This window comes from Miscanthus floridulus, chromosome 13 (genome assembly GCF_019320115.1).
Source record: "Miscanthus floridulus cultivar M001 chromosome 13, ASM1932011v1, whole genome shotgun sequence".
NCBI classification, from domain to species: Eukaryota; Viridiplantae; Streptophyta; class Magnoliopsida; order Poales; family Poaceae; genus Miscanthus; species Miscanthus floridulus.
In genome coordinates, this window is record NC_089592.1 from 11,231,085 (window position 1) to 11,243,464 (window position 12,380).

A 12,380-nucleotide genomic window follows, 5' to 3' on the forward strand; every position below is an offset into this window, starting at 1 on the left:
CTCCAATGAGGACTAGTGGAAAGAGTGAGCTTTTTTATACCTCGTAAAAAATATCCTCGAACAAAAGTTTGCATTCTCTAACTCTTTATATTATGTAATTAGATTCTTGAATTTCTTGGTGTGTGATTCACCTCCCTAGTTTGGCTTGCTAGGTTAGTTGATAGGTTTGGAACCTGGGTGCAAAATTCTTTTACGTTAGAGATAACAACACACTTATTAGAAAAACCTAGTGCACATATTAAAGGGAAAGATGCCTAGTTAATGGGATGTGATAATCTCGGTGGAGATAAGCAACAATTAGAAAGAAGAGTCTTTTCTCTTGCTCGGACGTGGGTTGCCCAAGCCAGCCTCCTCTCTCCCTCGCAACCTCAGCAACCGCCATAACATCTGGTATCGCAGATGCTAGGTTCGACTGCAGATTTGTCCTAACTTTTCCATCGCCTGCTTCATGTCGATGAAACTGCTTTTGCTGCTGTTGATCCTTCATCCTAGCGTGGGCAGTGCACCATCTTCAAGCGCCGACACCATGTCAATAACCCTGTAGCTCGGCACTCTGCAGCAGCAGCTGTGCTACGGGAAGACGTGGCCCTACGACTCCCAAAGACGAGAGTGTCTCCTGCGGAGATTGTCCCAGCGATCAAGGATCTGTACACCGACATGAGGGATACAATAGCCTAGATGCAAGCCAAGGTGGAGGAGTTGCTGCAGCTGCTACAGTTCGAGAAGACGACGGACATCACAATGGAGCCAGCGAAGAAGATGCATACCCGCCAGGTGTTGGCAGCGGTGTTGTTACAGGCTATAGCACGCGGACTCCCGGCGCAACGGTGGGTGTGGGCCATGCGAAATATGGAGCTGATCGAGTCTCGTACCCCTTCGCATCTCCTCCAAGTTATGCATCGCCGCATAGAGGACCTTGATCTTGTCCACCACGTCAGGGATCTTGGGCATGACGTTTCCCCTGTGGGCGGTGGGCATGTTGTTTCCTCCATGGGTGGCGAACTCATAGTCTGCGACTGTCGGCGGTTGGGGAGGCGCACCCCTCCCCGCCGTTCTACATCGGAAGCCATCCTCTCTTCTCTGTGCGGTGTGGACCAGCAGTCGTCTAGCGGGGAGAAGGCATGGGGTCACCGGCAGGAGCGCTCCGCATTGCGTTGCCGCATTCCTGTAACTGGCCACCGCGAGGGCGCCTCCATTGCTCATTGTTGTGGCCACTTCCAGGTGTCCATACACGTACATCCCCTTCGTCCCGATGGTGTCTATGGGATCCAGGTGGTTGTACGTGTGCAGTTGATGGTGTCCACCTTTAATTGAAGAGGTCACAAAAATAAAGCGTTCAAGTCTATTTTAGGTTGAGAATAATAAAATGAACCAAGATGTAAAAGGCTTGTTTTTAGGTGTTAAGTTTGTGTCGAGTCAAGTCTTTGTTATAAGCTGGTTACGTTGCAGCTCGAGGACGAGCTACTTGTCCAGGAGGGGTGTAGTGTTAGAGGCATGTGATGGCATAAGTGGGCAAGGGAAGACCATTCATGGCCTAAATTTAGGAGGAGAAAACCAGGCATGCAGTGGAGCGCGGTGGAGGACTGGGCAAAGGGGATGTGCCTAAATTTAGGAGGAGAAAACCAGGCATACGGTGGAGCGCCATGGAGGACTGGACAAAAGGGATGTGCAGTGGACGACTAGGCTAAGGGGGTGATCATGGGCAAGATGCCTATTTAATTAGGAGATAAGCAAAAATTAAAAGGAAGAGTCTTCTCTCTTGCTCGGCCGTGGGCAAGACCCGTGGTCGGCCCCCTCTCTCCCTCGCAACCTCAACAGCTGCCATAATAGCATATCTAGGTAGAACTTGTGTAGTTTTTTATAAGTGGCTTTTAGCATTTAGCATTAATTTTTAAGTAGCCTCTCATCTTAGGTCTCACAGTCCCTTCTCTCTCTATATATATATATATAAACTCTCAAGAACTCTATGTATATACCACCTGCATTTTCCTTCACAGGTTATCACTGAACTAAATATGTCGCATCATCATAATTTAACATAAGTAAATTGTCTATTATCACTGCTCTAAAAAATATTGGACTTGTATTACTCTATTAGAAGAAAAAAAAAAGGAAAAAGTCCAAATTACTCACCTCAAGTTTGACATATGTCCATATTACATCCTAAACTTACATTTGGTTCAATTTATTCCCTCCAACTATTTCAGTTGGTCTAGTTTACCCCTTAACATGATTTGCTATTTTTGTTTTTCCATGTATTAGTTGAGCCTTAATATCAACTTTTGTGATATGATAGAGAACATCATAAGTTATGTTAGAAAATATATCTTAACTTTTTGCCACTATTTTGATAGCTTAGAAAATTTAATAATAAATTAACACTAGAGATACAATATCGTATAAAATATAATGATGAAAAAATCATAGTGCATTTTTCTAACACAAAATACAATGTCCTCTATCACCTCAAAAATTTTGAAACTAAAATATAATTTGTACATAGAGAAACAAAAAAGAAAATTCTCTTTAAGATGTTGGTTGGACCAACTTAAATAGTTAGAAGGAGTAAATTGAATTAAATGTTAGTTTGAAGGGTTATTTGAACATAGGCCAAACTTCGAGGAAGTAATATGGATTTTTCCAAAAAAAAACGATGAAAAAAGGAGCTCGTTTTTCAGAGCAAGGTACTTTTATATGCCATTGGCATATGATCCTAGCTAGGTTCATGCATGCATGTTGCTTTGTGCAGAGCTAGCTTCTAGTACAACAGTGGTTTTCCCTCTTTTTACCGATGGTAAATACTGTGGCGCAGTTTTCGGAAGACCATGAATTAATTCACCATCGCCTCTCTGCATTTTTTTTTTTTTTTTGTATAGCTCGACTCGAATGTCCGGAATCTCCCGTCCTACACATAACGGCCTATATAAGGACCGGGCACCTCTACTTCCTCCCTTCATCACACCCATTCATACATATCAGTCATCACCACTAGAGCACTTGTGATAGAAACCCTGCATCTTTCTGCATGGTGTGCAGCATGCATTGACAACAATGCCATGGCACATTTATATGAAGCTTTGAGATCGGCCAGGATGTGGAAGGGCTCTAGATATTTCTATATAGAGAGAGATTCTCTATAGACAGTAAGCAAAGGTGATTTGTATAATGTATATGAAGGCTTGCATTGGGATGTGCCTGGCTCCCTGTATGCCACTCATCTAGATCAACAACTTGATTCCTAAGGTTGCCTATGATGGATGGCGTGCACGGTGCCAAGCATATCTCTCTATTTCCGAGCTCATTTTCGACCCCTTTCTCTCCCCCCTCTCATTTATTTTTGAAGTTAGTTTACCTGTATTTATCGCCCATTTGTATGATTTTATATGTATGACTTCCTCTCTATGGCGTGTTTATTTGATCTGCTGGTGACGTACAATGGTTGTTTTCATGGCATTTAGGAAGGCTGTTTTCTGCACATTCAAACAAATGTTATCCATTAACCTTTATATGTAATAAGTACTAATTAGTTTCAATTCTCCATGACTGTTTTCTGATATCCATGATTTAAACGAAATTTCATTGGCAGATTTGCATGAATTCGATCAAATAAATGTCCATGTAATTCATTTTCCGTCACAGTACCGGCACGTGAAAAGGCACTGTACCGTGTCTTCTCTCTCTACCTGTCCAGGAAATAACTGAAGAAGATGGCTGGCCGCACGGCATGATTGAGCCGGTAGAACAGTTCCCCATATAGTAGTCACCCCTGAAAAAAGCCACCCACAGATGATTCAGGTAATGGTGCAGTCACCAAGGCCCGCCCGTCGGCCGGCTGCCACTTCTGACGGCCGAACAGTTTATATAGCAGTAATTTGTGTGTACCTCAGATGAGTGTGATGAGAGATCTCACATGCCCTGTGCAACCCGACCTCCAAATGCATGCATCCATTGCTGCAGCGGTCACTGCTCACACTGATGACTGACCACGCAGTGCACACATACTGATCAGTGTATGATTGTATTCGTAACACATCACAACTCACAAGAGAAATGTGAAGCAATGCGACTAGCTTCGTATCTGAAACCCCGGGATAGATATGATTGCATTCATTCATCAACAGATGATCGAGAGGTTGAAGAAGAGTATCTTACCATTCATATACAGTGCAGATCGATCACATATAGAGATGGTTGTGTACATAAACAAGCACCAGGACGAGGATTCAGCAGATAGACACAGCTTCTCCATATGTGAAGCAAACAATCATGCACCAGAATTATTAGAGGCCAAACCCTGGCGACGGCGCCGGCAGCCTTGTCGCCCTCATCCAAGTGCCGACAAGGCGCTACACGTCATGACAACCGAGCTGGCAGCATCGCCTCGGCCTTGGGGCCCAAGTCCAGGTTGCAGATGAAGCTCAAGGACTGCCGGCCAGCCAGCCAGCCATTGCTGCCCCTGAGGAAGGACAACCACCATGTTAGGACACCCAGACCAGCTGCAGTAATGGAATCCGTCAGGCTCCAGTGTGTAGACAACCTAGAAAATGCCACAGGAATGAGCACTATGCAGATGCAGGAGGCTGCTCAGTAGCTGCACCTGTGTCCATTTGCAAACTGCAGTGCTCTCCATTGCTTGTTCCTGCAGTGGACAAGAGGAGGGAGCACACTCAGATCTTGCAGCGCCCCATTATGCAGGAGATGTCCAGCCACAGATGGAGCCATGTACTAGCATCTAAACAGTAGTGACAAGAGTCCAAGTAATTTCATGGTAAGCCACATTGCGAAGGTGATGTGAAATCAAGAAAGGAAAAGATTCTCAGTCACAAAACAGTGACACATTCTAAGAAATTGATAAGACAGTCCACCACTTTTTACATACTTTGGCACACTAGTGATAAAGAAAATATATACAGATATCATGATCCATCGACGTGCCAGGAGTATGAATGGTGGGCTGTGAAGATATTCACAGAGATTTTCTGTAGCTATGCTGAATCTCAAAAACAGAACCAATTGAAGCGAAAAACTGTGTACAAGGAACTATTTCACAGATCCCATCTGTAGTTTGAGTGCAAACAACATGTTGCTGGAAAGGAGAACCTCCATCGACAACAAGGAACAAGGATAGTTACACAACATTTTGGTTGATCTCATTTGTGATTTCCTGGAAGACCCGCAGACGGTTCTGTGCCCTCCATGACCCTGTACTTGCCTCATTATTATGCCAGTGATGAGTGGCCTCAAGGTGACTGGAACACTGAGTGTGTTCGTTATCATCAAACGGAACACAACCATGGCCATATCCTTCACCCTTTGATTTCCAGTCAGCAAAAAGAGCGCGCTAAGATGTGGGGATGAACTATGTCAAGCCTTTGCCAAACTCGATGGTTGTGGTCCTGTACCTTATGCTTGCTCCATGTCGGAGCAGTCCTCACAAGATCCCGGTTCACGTTCTTATCCATGGAGATTTTGGAGTCATTCTGTCTCCATGAACCTGCTGAAGAACCATGCAGTTGACCACCCATGACTGGCCTTTGATGGGCCCTGCTTTCTTGACAAGACAATGGTGTTCTGTACTCCAGCTCACTTGCATGCTTACTGCTCCCGTTTTGTTCAGTAGTTCCCACACCAAGTGTTGACTTGCCATCACCCAATTGCTGTTCATCCTTCACCACCATGTCAGCCCATGGTTTGTCATCACCCAATTGTTGTTCCTCTTCATCCACCATGTCAGCCCATGTTTCTCTAACACCTTTGGTCAAGAGCTTCCCTTCTTGCATGGGAGTCTCACTAGCATCTAGGTTTCTTTCAGAGTTTGGCAAGCATTCAGTCGGAGTAGGAGTCTGAATCTGATCATGAATACTGGTTTTTTGTGCCTCTTTAACTAGCCTCTTTCGTAGTTTCTCAAGTATTGAATGAGGTGTAGCATCATCATTGAACAGTCGAGAAAGATCTTGAAACTCTGCAAATCCCTCATTCTTTTCTGCACCAGCAGTAACCATAGTGTGTGGTTCTTCACGTCCCAACTGAGTTATGGGAGATGGAAGCCCTGAATTGCAATTCTCATGCTTGTCTGCATTTTGTGAAACTGAAATATGTGGTTCTTTATATTTCAGTTCACTCAAAGGAGTTGATAGTGTCTGTGGCTGTAGATCTACAAGCATCCCCACATCATCAGCAACAAAAATCTGTGATTCTTTGGACTTCGCCTGAGTTATGGGAGAGGGGAGTGATTGCAAGTCAAGTTCCCTAAGCATTTCAGTAGCCCGGGAGAGAGACTTAACATGACTTTCATCATCACAGTTGTAAGGTATAGCTTGAATCAGGTATGTAGCTTCAGCCAACTTTCCAGTCTTCATCAAACAGATGGCCAAGTTACACTCTTTGTTGTAGTCAGCTTCTATAGCAAGGGCTTGCCTGTGCCAAGTCAATAGTAGCCAGAGTTAGTTTGTTTCCCTTTTGAGATAAAGGGTAGGTGCACGCAGCACACCACATGCAAGTATGCCATTCACACACTTAATATTACGGAGGGTTTATAGGTCCATCTGCAACATGCCATTTGAGAAAACTTGTGACATTTAGAAATGAGAGAAGGATGAACTCAAAATGTACCTGTAGAGCATCTCTGCTTCCTCATAATTTTCGGACTGCATATAGGCCCAAGCAAGGTTCCCCAATAACCTTGGCAAGAAACAAGGAACTTAGTTTGAATAGTGTTTAAAAGTCAAATCTCAAATGGGAATATAAAGATTTCCAGTACCTTGCTTTTTCATCTCTGAGAGAAAGGTAGACTACTCTTCCATGAGATTTAGACAGTTTTGTTTTCCACCGACCAGAAGCTAGCTCCTCATCAACAATTCAGCAGCTTTATTGTCAGCATTTCGATCTGCTCATCTGTCCTACCACATTTCTTGTTTAACATGAAAATTATTAGTTTCAGAAGAAATGTATTAGTGGCATTTTCATCCAAAGATCATGTGATAACTAATTATTTTAAGATGACTCATTCGCAGTGGACAATGTGATAACTAATAAAATGTGTTCAATATGTATCTGCATAACCAAAGACAAACTCTTAGCTTATAAAAATGAACCCCTTTCTTTTAAAGGATAAACAATATACCTTGTATAGGTCTAGAAGAATATTGTCAAGGGACTCCTGAGCTTCATAGGGACACCGATCACGAAAGGATCTTATTGCCTCAATGGCTTCTTCAGCCCGATTTGCTTGTTTCAGTACATTAGCCATATCCTTCAATGCGCTCTCTGTCCGGTCACCACTGTTTATAGCTGCCCAAAACAATGGAACAGCCTTGTTTGGGTCCTTTTCAACTATCTGGAATAACAGAAACAACATAAGGAAACATAAAAATCTTCATATTCAGCTTATGGTACTTCCTATGTTAAGGATGGCTAAATGCAATTTTTTAATGAGCATCCACAATTCAAAAAAAAAACAGCTGATGCCATGACACATAAAAATCTTGACTTAATAGTGTCAATCCAATCTCTTGGTTTGGTACAACAGGTTTCTGGTAATAAGATGCATAATCAGAAGGTACAGTATTTTGGCTTCAATTCCTCGCTTCCTGGTAATAATATGTCCAACGATCTCCTCATGCCTGCAGCTTGATTTTATCCAGCTCCTTCATTTAGTCAATTGCATTGCCCAGGATCGATGTCCTGTCCATCTATTGGACACAACGAGTGGATCCATGTCCTGTCCATCTATTCGGCACAACGAGTAAGCAACAAGGTACATTTCATCAATTGAAAGACATTTCTTGGTAGAGACCAAAAAGACCAAAAAAAAAGGAGAGTTTTTCCTTACTTCACTGATCTTGGGCAGTCGTTGGATAGGTCGCCATTGAAGTCTTCTGGTGGTGGCAGCCATCAGGTTCTGCTCTCTAGCCTCCCCTCTTGGACTCCGTAGTCTGCAGCGAGGTGCCGCTGCCAAGCACTGCTCATGGCAGGGACGCCGCGATGGGCGACCTCATGGGGCACCTAGGAGGCGAAGATGGCGAGAACGGAGAGGCCGCAGTAGGTGATGCGCGCGAAGCCGTGGCCGATGCTGTTGACATCCTTTGGGAGCCGGCTGCCTTCACTCGGTCCAGCGTCGTCTTCACTTGGCAGTCATCGTGGAGGTCACGCCATGACCCATTCCTACGCAGGGCCGCCGCCGCATCCAACTACGCAGGACCTATTTTGCTGCCGACGAGCCCCACGTCCGCGACTACGACGACGAGATCGGCGGTAACAACGCCCCCTCGCATCGCCGCCGCCGCCAACAGAGAGACCGCCCAGACCACCACCAAAGGCCCGATTCGCCCTCGTCCCTGCCGGATCGAGGCACCGCCGTCAGTGGAGGCGAAGAGGAAGGGTGGAGCGACCGGCGTCGTGGGGAACCGAGCGGGTGGAGATAATCGATGGATTCGGTGATAGGCTGACGCGGCAGCTCTACAGGAGATGGCAATAAGTCGCATCTATGTATGAACTGCTTTGATTAGTGCGATGCTGACAGCAGTGTGCAACCTTAGGCCTACAGCCTTCTCATCAGGGGAAAAAAAAGAGAAACTTAGCTCTAAAATAGCATATACGTGACTACGTGCTAATTTGAATAAATCCACAAAACTTGAATATTTATTCAACTATTCTTATTTCAACAACTATCTCAGAGCCTCTCGTAGGGTAGCGGGCGTATTACAAGGATATTAAATATGATTGATGCCATCAGAGTAGGAATTAAGATAGCAAAGATGGTCATGGTGAGCTCATCTTCATCTAAGCACATCTTGAGGGTGTCAGCTTCTTGCTTCTAACAATGTACTACGGCTCCTGCTTGATGTTTTCTTCGATAGTCAGCAACTTGCAGCACTTATCTCAGGCTTTTTCTTAAAATGTTGAAATAGGTTGGCATTTGAATAGGGGGCTTCTGTGGGTGATTAGTGTTAAGTGTGGAGTGTCTTGTTGTTAAGGGGGAGCCGGGGGCGTTTTATAGGCAATTGACGATGGGTTTAGAAGGTGGGTGCGCGTCATTATCGGCGACACTGAGCAGCATCGGGGGCTGAGGGAATCAAGTTCGTGGGGGACACCAGCAGCAGCATCGGGCCAATGGAGGTGACATCACGAGCGGTGTCGTGGGGCGATGGTGCGACGTGCGGTGGGTGGCGGTGCAGAAGAGAGCGGCGTGACGCTGAGAGGACGACACTAGTGTGTGGGAAAAGGAGCGTGGGTGAGTGGCCACTGGCTGTGCGCACGGCTTTAATTTGCATGTGGTCTGCTGTGCGCTAACTCGGGCGCACCCATGCAACCGGGAAGTGGAGGCGGCGTGGAAGGGAAACACTGGCAGGTCACAAGGTGAGGGAGAGCGTCGGCCATGGTGCGCTCCCTGCGCGAGCTTGAGTGGAGGGAGGAAAAAGGAGGGGAGAGGGGTTCGCTCGACGAGGAGGCGTGCGAGCGGCCGTGCCCCAAAAGAAGAAAAAGGAGGGGTCCGGTATGGGGGCGAGGGCGAGAGTCGAGAGCCGACAGGGTGCGGGAAAAGGAGAGAAAACGAACTGTGCGAGTGAACAAGGTGAGTGCGGCATAGCCAAACGAGAGCTGAACGCAAGTGGGTCCCTAGTATCGACAAGCGTCCGCAGGTGTCGATGCGTGCGTAGCGCGGTCAAACCGGACACTGGGATTGGGACATGGCGTCAATTTAAGCGTTTCAATCACTCCAGACTACTCGAATACTAACTTTTCCTTGTTGCTCTTCTCTCTCTTCAGAAACCGTATTAACTCAGTTACTTTGAAAAAGCACTACTTCATCAACCCGTTGTGGATTTTCCGTTAGAACACAAGGATATTTTTCCAAAGGAGAATATTTTGTTGCGAGAGCGATACGGTGGTGTAACTTGGCAAAGGTGTTTGGTTAACCACCTCGATACTAGCACGTGCCGAGCAGCGTCGCCATGTGGTAGCTATTCCACAGGGGCCCTCAGTTTCATCATGGCACCATAAGCATTTAACCAGGCAACTTTACTAGCTTACATGCAATGAAAGCAGTGGGGTTACTGACCACGGAACCTAGGGGAGGATTGCAATGGAAGATTCAGACAACAAGGGTTCCTTTCATGGTAAGGGGCCAGGAAATCAAATCCCACAATGGATTTAATTTTTAAGGAAATTCAAGTATTTTGCTGGGACATCCACAATTAGTTGATACAATGTTCTCTGTTATCCAATCATAGCTGGTCTGCTTGCATCTGAATGATTGCTTTTCTTGTAACCCGCTTGATTTTTGCCTTGAGAACCCTAAGTAAGTCTAACGAGGTCTAAGGGTAAATCGACATAACAAACACAACGGATAAATCAAAATGCACGTCCCAAACTCCCTTATACGGGTACAACATATAGGCACTCACTCTCCCATTCTCGACACATCATTTGCCTCCTACGACCCGACGATTCTTAACATCTACAGATGAAATACAACAGAAAGATTACAACACTAGAGGACGGCGATGAAAAGCACTACTAACTATGGGTACATGTCCCCTAGGACAACTCATCTACTTTGTCGGACCAAATGGCTTCATTCCCTAGGCTCGGTTGGTTCTTCTTCTGCACTGGCTAAGGATCTGCCTCCTCTCGTGGTGGTGGCTGAGTGAGGGGAAGCAAGGACTCTACTTCTGATACCTCGAGGGTGGAGGTGCTGGTGGTACTGCAACACCGGTTCTCCTTTCTGGTGGGTGGACAGGGATTCCCTCCAAGACTAAGGGTTCCTGCCTTTCCGTGGCAAGCGTCCTATGCTTGGCCCTTGTGACCAGATAAGCATCCTCCAGCTACTGGGTGTGCAGATCTTTGGCCTCCTTCAGGGCTTCCGCCATGGCAGTCTCATCACTTTCTGCGACTGACCACATTGGTGTGCCCTCAGCGAGTTGCACTTCGAGCATCCTGGAGAAGATCTCGGCTTCCTCGGCTCGGCGGAGGCACTTCCTCAGCTTCGAGGCCTAGCCGGTCATACTACTCATCCAGAGCAATCAAATACGTGGTCAGATGTACCACAGTTGGGCTGTCTTCTTGCGCAGTCCTGCCCTTGCAAAGCCTCCATGCGAGCCCTCCATACCGTCGATTCTTTTCCAAAGGTGGAAAGAACTTCATGGGGGTACGAGCAATGGGCTCTTCATAGATCTGGCAAAGATGCCGCAAGGCTTTGTGGGCCACAACTTGGTAGGTGTCGATGAAGCAAAACCCGAGTTGCGGTCACATTCCAGGCTTCAGTGATATCGGGAACTCCTCACTCTTCCTAATGTAGACGGTGACCTCACATCGCTCAGTGCCATGTTTCTCATACTCATGACCCTCATACTCGGGGCGATCCTTGACTCCGAGTTTTGCAAGGTGGCATACAGGATTTTGGGAAAACCCTCAGTGTTCAGGCAATAGCTGCTAACCTAGGCTCCTGCCATCCTTGGTGGATGGTGGTTACAAGGAAGGATCGAGCGAGAAGCTTGCTCGAGAGAAAGGCTAGGTGAGCTGAGACGCACCGAGTGGTGGTACCAAGTGGCTAGGCTAGGCCTTTTGTAATGGCAGAGCGGTCATTGGTCCTGGCGCAGTCCACCATTGAGTCTGGCGCGGAGACCAATAAAAGGAAAGCGGTAGGATTTTCACGGCACGAGACGAGCAGTGTCCGAGGCCATAAAGGACTAGTACGGCTGTAGGGCAGAGGTTCGACAAGAGCGCAGAAAGGGAGCATGGAAAATGTGAGCCACGGCAGGCGTGAACCACAGGCAAACGCAAAACACAAAGCCACTCTACAGCAGTAACTTATGAACAAGGACTAGGCAGTCAGCACACTTTGCGGCACGCGTGGCACCTACGAATAGGCGCACCAGCGAGCAATACTGGCACGATGACTAAGGCAGTACCAGCGCGTCTGACTTAAGGATTATATACTACGCAAGAGTTATTCCACCGAAGAAAGCCTAGTTAAATCTATTCCGAATACTTAACCATAGCAATAGGGCTACTTATATACTTCATATGCAAACGCTCTAACTTTCTACAAAAATATGTTATCACACTTTAATTTAGAAAAGGGTTTTGAAGCTTTATCTCCTCATTTATGCTCTGATACCACCTGTGGCAGAACCGTCTAATCTAATACCCTTCGAAGAGTACATGTCCTCCATTAGACACTAAGTACCCAAGAGAGTGCACTAAATCACACCGTTCTGTCGAACCCACCCAAAGGGAGAACTCGAGAATCCACATTTTTCGTCAGGATCATAAATGAGAGGATAAAGCTTACAACATTCTTAGCCATTTTTTACATCACTTTATTACAACATCAGAGTACTTAAACAAGTTGAATGCAACAGTGGAATCAAAAACAGTTG

The 12,380-nt window shown here is 46.2% G+C and overlaps 1 pseudogene; it reads right to left on the reverse strand.

Moving 5' to 3' along the window:
- Positions 1-3,931: 3,931 nt before the first annotated feature.
- On the reverse strand, positions 3,932-8,558 carry LOC136501185 (uncharacterized; annotated as a pseudogene).
- Between the last annotated feature and the right edge of the window lie 3,822 nt (positions 8,559-12,380).